The sequence below is a fragment of the Schistocerca gregaria genome, unplaced genomic scaffold, assembly GCF_023897955.1.
Source record: "Schistocerca gregaria isolate iqSchGreg1 unplaced genomic scaffold, iqSchGreg1.2 ptg000424l, whole genome shotgun sequence".
Taxonomy (NCBI): Eukaryota; Metazoa; Arthropoda; class Insecta; order Orthoptera; family Acrididae; genus Schistocerca; species Schistocerca gregaria.
In genome coordinates this window covers 7,501-15,000 of record NW_026061854.1, presented here as the reverse complement: position 1 = coordinate 15,000, position 7,500 = coordinate 7,501, and the positions used below count along the sequence as shown (strand labels likewise).

Below are 7,500 nucleotides of genomic sequence, written 5' to 3'. Positions count from 1 at the left end.
CGTGGTCATATTTAGTCTCAGATGGAGTTTACCACCCACTTGGAGCTGCACTCTCAAGCAACCCGACTCGAAGGAGAGGTCCCGCCGACGCTCGCACCGGCCGCTACGGGCCTGGCACCCTCTACGGGCCGTGGCCTCATTCAAGTTGGACTTGGGCTCGGCGCGAGGCGTCGGGGTAGCGGACCCTCCCGAACACCACATGCCACGACAGGCGGCAGCCTGCGGGGTTCGGTGCTGGACTCTTCCCTGTTCGCTCGCCGCTACTGGGGGAATCCTTGTTAGTTTCTTTTCCTCCGCTTAGTAATATGCTTAAATTCAGCGGGTAGTCTCGCCTGCTCTGAGGTCGTTGTACGAGGTGTCGCACGCCACACCGCCAGCCGGCTGTGCACGCTACCGAGAAAGCACCGGTATGCGAACCGCCAGGCGACGGGCGCGCATCGCACGTTTAAGGAGACGCGGCCGGCCACACAGGCGACCACGACACTCCCAGGCGCCCGAAGCGGGACAAACGCCGCGCGCTTCAGTATACGTAGCCGACCCTCAGCCAGACGTGGCCCGGGAACGGAATCCATGGACCGCAATGTGCGTTCGAAACGTCGATGTTCATGTGTCCTGCAGTTCACATGTCGACGCGCAATTTGCTGCGTTCTTCATCGACCCACGAGCCGAGTGATCCACCGTCCTGGGTGATCTTTATCTTTTCAGTTCTCCACCGTCTCTTTCAAGACAGTTGCAGAGGCGGGACTGAGGCGTTTGACGGCCCCTGTTCCATTACTTTGTGTCCAACGGCCCGACGGCCGATGGGCGTCGTACGGCTCCACACCGGAGCGGACAGGCACTCGGGCGAAAGTCATTCAAAACCGGCGCCAGGCGCCAGGTGCCGCAGGCCAGCCGCTCCAGAGCTTCAGCGCTCGTACCACACAACACCACTTGCGCTAGTTTTGAGAGGCACGCGTGGTTCCGCACGCGGCGCACGGCTACTGCCGTACAGGTAGCGTGTTGCGCGACACGACACGCACATCGAAAGACATGCAGTCTAGTCGGTAATGATCCTTCCGCAGGTTCACCTACGGAAACCTTGTTACGACTTTTACTTCCTCTAAATGATCAAGTTTGGTCATCTTTCCGGTAGCATCGGCAACGACAGAGTCGATGCCGCGTACCAGTCCGAAGACCTCACTAAATCATTCAATCGGTAGTAGCGACGGGCGGTGTGTACAAAGGGCAGGGACGTAATCAACGCGAGCTTATGACTCGCGCTTACTGGGAATTCCTCGTTCATGGGGAACAATTGCAAGCCCCAATCCCTAGCACGAAGGAGGTTCAGCGGGTTACCCCGACCTTTCGGCCTAGGAAGACACGCTGATTCCTTCAGTGTAGCGCGCGTGCGGCCCAGAACATCTAAGGGCATCACAGACCTGTTATTGCTCAATCTCGTGCGGCTAGAAGCCGCCTGTCCCTCTAAGAAGAAAAGTAATCGCTGACAGCACGAAGGATGTCACGCGACTAGTTAGCAGGCTAGAGTCTCGTTCGTTATCGGAATTAACCAGACAAATCGCTCCACCAACTAAGAACGGCCATGCACCACCACCCACCGAATCAAGAAAGAGCTATCAATCTGTCAATCCTTCCGGTGTCCGGGCCTGGTGAGGTTTCCCGTGTTGAGTCAAATTAAGCCGCAGGCTCCACTCCTGGTGGTGCCCTTCCGTCAATTCCTTTAAGTTTCAGCTTTGCAACCATACTTCCCCCGGAACCCAAAAGCTTTGGTTTCCCGGAGGCTGCCCGCCGAGTCATCGGAGGAACTGCGGCGGATCGCTGGCTGGCATCGTTTATGGTTAGAACTAGGGCGGTATCTGATCGCCTTCGAACCTCTAACTTTCGTTCTTGATTAATGAAAACATACTTGGCAAATGCTTTCGCTTCTGTTCGTCTTGCGACGATCCAAGAATTTCACCTCTAACGTCGCAATACGAATGCCCCCGCCTGTCCCTATTAATCATTACCTCGGGTTCCGAAAACCAACAAAATAGAACCGAGGTCCTATTCCATTATTCCATGCACACAGTATTCAGGCGGGCTTGCCTGCTTTAAGCACTCTAATTTGTTCAAAGTAAACGTGCCGGCCCACCGAGACACTCAACTAAGAGCACCCTGGTAGGATTTCAACGGGGTCCGCCTCGGGACGCGCAAGCACGCCTTCGGCTCGCCCCACCGGCAGGACGTCCCACGATACATGCCAGTTAAACACCGACGGGCGGTGAACCAACAGCGTGGGACACAAATCCAACTACGAGCTTTTTAACCGCAACAACTTTAATATACGCTATTGGAGCTGGAATTACCGCGGCTGCTGGCACCAGACTTGCCCTCCAATAGATACTCGTTAAAGGATTTAAAGTGTACTCATTCCGATTACGGGGCCTCGGATGAGTCCCGTATCGTTATTTTTCGTCACTACCTCCCCGTGCCGGGAGTGGGTAATTTGCGCGCCTGCTGCCTTCCTTGGATGTGGTAGCCGTTTCTCAGGCTCCCTCTCCGGAATCGAACCCTGATTCCCCGTTACCCGTTACAACCATGGTAGGCGCAGAACCTACCATCGACAGTTGATAAGGCAGACATTTGAAAGATGCGTCGCCGGTACGAGGACCGTGCGATCAGCCCAAAGTTATTCAGAGTCACCAAGGCAAACGGACCAGACGAGCCAATCCGATTGGTTTTGATCTAATAAAAGCGTCCCTTCCATCTCTGGTCGGGACTCTGTTTGCATGTATTAGCTCTAGAATTACCACAGTTATCCAAGTAACGTGGGTACGATCTAAGGAACCATAACTGATTTAATGAGCCATTCGCGGTTTCACCTTAATGCGGCTTGTACTGAGACATGCATGGCTTAATCTTTGAGACAAGCATATGACTACTGGCAGGATCAACCAGGGAGCTGCGTCAACGAGAGCTGAGCAGCCGGCCGCCCGGGAGTGTGTCCCGAGGGCCCGCGCGAACACGCAAGCGTCCGCTCAATTATTCTGCAAACAGGAGGAGGCTGAGCTCCCCTGCACGATACACCTCGAAACCCTCTCAGGTCCCGGCGGCGCGCAGCGCCGTCCTAAGTACTTGGTCGGGTTCGAGAGAGGCGCAATCGCCCGGAGATAGGCGAGTAGACGCTTTCAGTGCGAACACCCGTGCTCCCAACTGAGCTTGCCGCTGCCGACAGAGGCCCGGGAGCGTGCTGTCGTGGCATTGCCGGCGGGAAACAACACGCGCCACCTACGGTGACCGGCAGCTCCAACGCCAGCGCCACAGAAGGGCAAAGCCCCACTTGGGTGCAGAAGCGAACTCTCCCAGCACAGCGCACGCGCCAACACGTCCGCAGAGCTGCGATACAAACCACCTGCGAGAACCGCCGGGGGCGACCGAGCAGCAGACGGCGTCGCGACGCCGAGTGCCGGGCGGCGGCGCATCCTCAACGCACACAGTCCGCAATCGGACCAGCACACTGCAGATGTCCACCGCGCTTCGCACCGGGCTCGGCAGAACCCACTTTGGCCGCCTGGCGCCGCGCGCCGGGTGCGCCGGCGCGTAGCTGGGACGCCAGCCGGGCCCGTCGGCCGGCGCTCCTGCCACTGGGCGCCCCCCACCAGCCGGCTGTAGTGCGTGCGCTCACGCAGCGCGCGGCCAGCACGCCGGGCGGCCCCCCCTCACCGGCCGGGGACTGTCCCACCAAGCCACAGCCTCGTATCGCTTCATACCCACATGGCCAACTCAGGTTCGGGGGCATGGCGGGTACCGCCGAAACAACCGGTTCACAGATGTACCGATCGTCGCTATCACCGATGCACCTGCAGCGCGAACAACCGCTCAACAACTGATTTCCAGTTCATTTGCGGATCTTTGGCAGCAAACGTATACGTCAATCTACATTTGCGAAATCTACGATTCTGGCATGCCTGCATGTTATGTGTCACGACACGCTACATCAGCCCACATACACACTACGGCATGTACACGAGAGAACACGTGGAAGATGGTCCGCGCACGTGTGCAATGTCCCTTGCGCGGTCGACTGTCAACCGGCCTCTGTAGCATGTCGCAGATGTGGAACGCGGTCCACCGTGGTATCATGTTGTGTGGGGCAATACGATTAAATAGGAAAACCCTCGTCGCTACATCAACAGACGGCTCACGCTGATTCCCGGCAGAGGGAGGGGGGCCAACATGCAATACTTTCGTCCGTACCTACCACATGTCTGTACGGCGTAAAACAGTGCAATCTCGCTGTAATGGGGAGACGAGACAAGTAGCATCGTGCACAACATATGGCCCTTATGATTCGCCATTGTAGGGCGCAGCCGGTGTACGGTCAAGCATGTGCCACATTATGTCACTCAGTACGTAACGACGGATGATCAGTGTGGGTTACGCGTACATCAGCGGACAGTCCACACAGGCCGTACCACAACGTACACTGACTGCATCGACAACCGAATGCAACTGAACAGCTGCAAGGCTCATTTCACAAACAAACGCCTGACCGACCAGCTTGGAAGGGCAGGAGGGGAGGGCGATAGTCGTTCTGTAGCGTTACACCCTTCCAGTGGTTAGCGGGACTGTGTAGAAAGTACGCAACACTCGAAAGACATTTACGTGAGGGTACGCACCATGGCATCGAGAAATACACATGACACCAGAGGATCCAAGCAGTGAACTATGTTCAGAGGGTTGCTGTTAGGCAAAGCTACATTCCTGTGACGTTACATGTGACAGTTAAGGTGCAGTGTAAGTTAGGTTAAGGTGCAGTGTAAGTTAGGTTAAGGTGCAGTGTAAGTTAGGTTAAGGTGCAGTGTAAGTTAGGTTAAGGTGCAGTGTAAGTTAGGTTAAGGTGCAGTGTAAGTTAGGTTAAGGTGCAGTGTAAGTTAGGTTAAGGTGCAGTGTAAGTTAGGTTAAGGTGCAGTGTAAGTTAGGTTAAGGTGCAGTGTAAGTTAGGTTAAGGTGCAGTGTAAGTTAGGTTAAGGTGCAGTGTAAGTTAGGTTAAGGTGCAGTGTAAGTTAGGTTAAGGTGCAGTGTAAGTTAGGTTAAGGTGCAGTGTAACTTAGGTTAAGGTGCAGTGTAACTTAGGTTAAGGTGCAGTGTAACTTAGGTTAAGGTGCAGTGTAACTTAGGTTAAGGTGCAGTGTAACTTAGGTTAAGGTGCAGTGTAACTTAGGTTAAGGTGCAGTGTAACTTAGGTTAAGGTGCAGTGTAACTTAGGTTAAGGTGCAGTGTAACTTAGGTTAAGGTGCAGTGTAACTTAGGTTAAGGTGCAGTGTAACTTAGGTTAAGGTGCAGTGTAACTTAGGTTAAGGTGCAGTGTAACTTAGGTTAAGGTGCAGTGTAACTTAGGTTAAGGTGCAGTGTAACTTAGGTTAAGGTGCAGTGTAACTTAGGTTAAGGTGCAGTGTAACTTAGGTTAAGGTGCAGTGTAACTTAGGTTAAGGTGCAGTGTAACTTAGGTTAAGGTGCAGTGTAACTTAGGTTAAGGTGCAGTGTAACTTAGGTTAAGGTGCAGTGTAACTTAGGTTAAGGTGCAGTGTAACTTAGGTTAAGGTGCAGTGTAACTTAGGTTAAGGTGCAGTGTAACTTAGGTTAAGGTGCAGTGTAACTTAGGTTAAGGTGCAGTGTAACTTAGGTTAAGGTGCAGTGTAACTTAGGTTAAGGTGCAGTGTAACTTAGGTTAAGGTGCAGTGTAACTTAGGTTAAGGTGCAGTGTAACTTAGGTTAAGGTGCAGTGTAACTTAGGTTAAGGTGCAGTGTAACTTAGGTTAAGGTGCAGTGTAACTTAGGTTAAGGTGCAGTGTAACTTAGGTTAAGGTGCAGTGTAACTTAGGTTAAGGTGCAGTGTAACTTAGGTTAAGGTGCAGTGTAACTTAGGTTAAGGTGCAGTGTAACTTAGGTTAAGGTGCAGTGTAACTTAGGTTAAGGTGCAGTGTAACTTAGGTTAAGGTGCAGTGTAAGTTAGGTTAAGGTGCAGTGTAACTTAGGTTAAGGTGCAGTGTAACTTAGGTTAAGGTGCAGTGTAACTTAGGTTAAGGTGCAGTGTAACTTAGGTTAAGGTGCAGTGTAACTTAGGTTAAGGTGCAGTGTAACTTAGGTTAAGGTGCAGTGTAACTTAGGTTAAGGTGCAGTGTAACTTAGGTTAAGGTGCAGTGTAAGTTAGGTTAAGGTGCAGCGTAACTTAGGTTAAGGTGCAGCGTAACTTAGGTTAAGGTGCAGCGTAACTTAGGTTAAGGTGCAGTGTAACTTAGGTTAAGGTGCAGTGTAACTTAGGTTAAGGTGCAGTGTAACTTAGGTTAAGGTGCAGCGTAACTTAGGTTAAGGTGCAGCGTAACTTAGGTTAAGGTGCAGCGTAACTTAGGTTAAGGTGCAGCGTAACTTAGGTTAAGGTGCAGCGTAACTTAGGTTAAGGTGCAGCGTAACTTAGGTTAAGGTGCAGCGTAACTTAGGTTAAGGTGCAGCGTAACTTAGGTTAAGGTGCAGCGTAACTTAGGTTAAGGTGCAGCGTAACTTAGGTTAAGGTGCAGCGTAACTTAGGTTAAGGTGCAGCGTAACTTAGGTTAAGGTGCAGCGTAACTTAGGTTAAGGTGCAGCGTAACTTAGGTTAAGGTGCAGCGTAACTTAGGTTTAGGGGCCAACGTGGGTTAGGTTAGGGGCCAACGTGGGTTAGGTTAGGGGCCAACGTGGGTTAGGTTAGGGGCCAACGTGGGTTAGGTTAGGGGCCAACGTGGGTTAGGTTAGGGGCCAACGTGGGTTAGGTTAGGGGCCAACGTGGGTTAGGTTAGGGGCCAACGTGGGTTAGGTTAGGGGCCAACGTGGGTTAGGTTAGGGGCCAACGTGGGTTAGGTTAGGGGCCAACGTGGGTTAGGTTAGGGGCCAACGTGGGTTAGGTTAGGGGCCAACGTGGGTTAGGTTAGGGGCCAACGTGGGTTAGGTTAGGGGCCAACGTGGGTTAGGTTAGGGGCCAACGTGGGTTAGGTTAGGGGCCAACGTGGGTTAGGTTAGGGGCCAACGTGGGTTAGGTTAGGGGCCAACGTGGGTTAGGTTAGGGGCCAACGTGGGTTAGGTTAGGGGCCAACGTGGGTTAGGTTAGGGGCCAACGTGGGTTAGGTTAGGGGCCAACGTGGGTTAGGTTAGGGGCCAACGTGGGTTAGGTTAGGGGCCAACGTGGGTTAGGTTAGGGGCCAACGTGGGTTAGGTTAGGGGCCAACGTGGGTTAGGTTAGGGGCCAACGTGGGTTAGGTTAGGGGCCAACGTGGGTAAGGTTGCCAGAGATGTGTCAAATCAGGATGTACGTTTGGCTGGTGTCAGGTGGTGGGTTGGTTCGATGTCTTTACCAGGGGTGTGGCCAAAGGGTATTTTATTACTTGTACCTTTTGTGTTGTGGCGTGGCGTTGCGTCTTGTGTTGATACTGGGTGGACCACTGTGGGTGTTGCTGGCTGATTTGAGCTGCGTTGTTTGCGGGTGATGTG

General features: G+C 53.0%; 3 non-coding genes across 3 annotated transcripts in view; all 3 read right to left on the bottom strand.

Annotated features, from left to right (window-relative positions):
* Positions 1–346, bottom strand: part of LOC126311397 (large subunit ribosomal RNA) — a 4,222-nt gene extending 3,876 nt beyond the window's left edge. Inside the window, exon 1 of the ribosomal RNA XR_007554548.1 lies at positions 1–346. This exon is cut by the window's left edge and continues 3,876 nt beyond it. This is a non-coding gene — a ribosomal RNA (large subunit ribosomal RNA).
* A 188-nt stretch (positions 347–534) lies between these two features.
* Positions 535–689, bottom strand: LOC126311396 (5.8S ribosomal RNA). The gene has a single exon (XR_007554547.1). It is a non-coding gene; the product is annotated as a 5.8S ribosomal RNA (ribosomal RNA).
* A 355-nt stretch (positions 690–1,044) lies between these two features.
* On the bottom strand, positions 1,045–2,937 carry LOC126311400 (small subunit ribosomal RNA). The gene has a single exon (XR_007554550.1). It is a non-coding gene; the product is annotated as a small subunit ribosomal RNA (ribosomal RNA).
* Between the last annotated feature and the right edge of the window lie 4,563 nt (positions 2,938–7,500).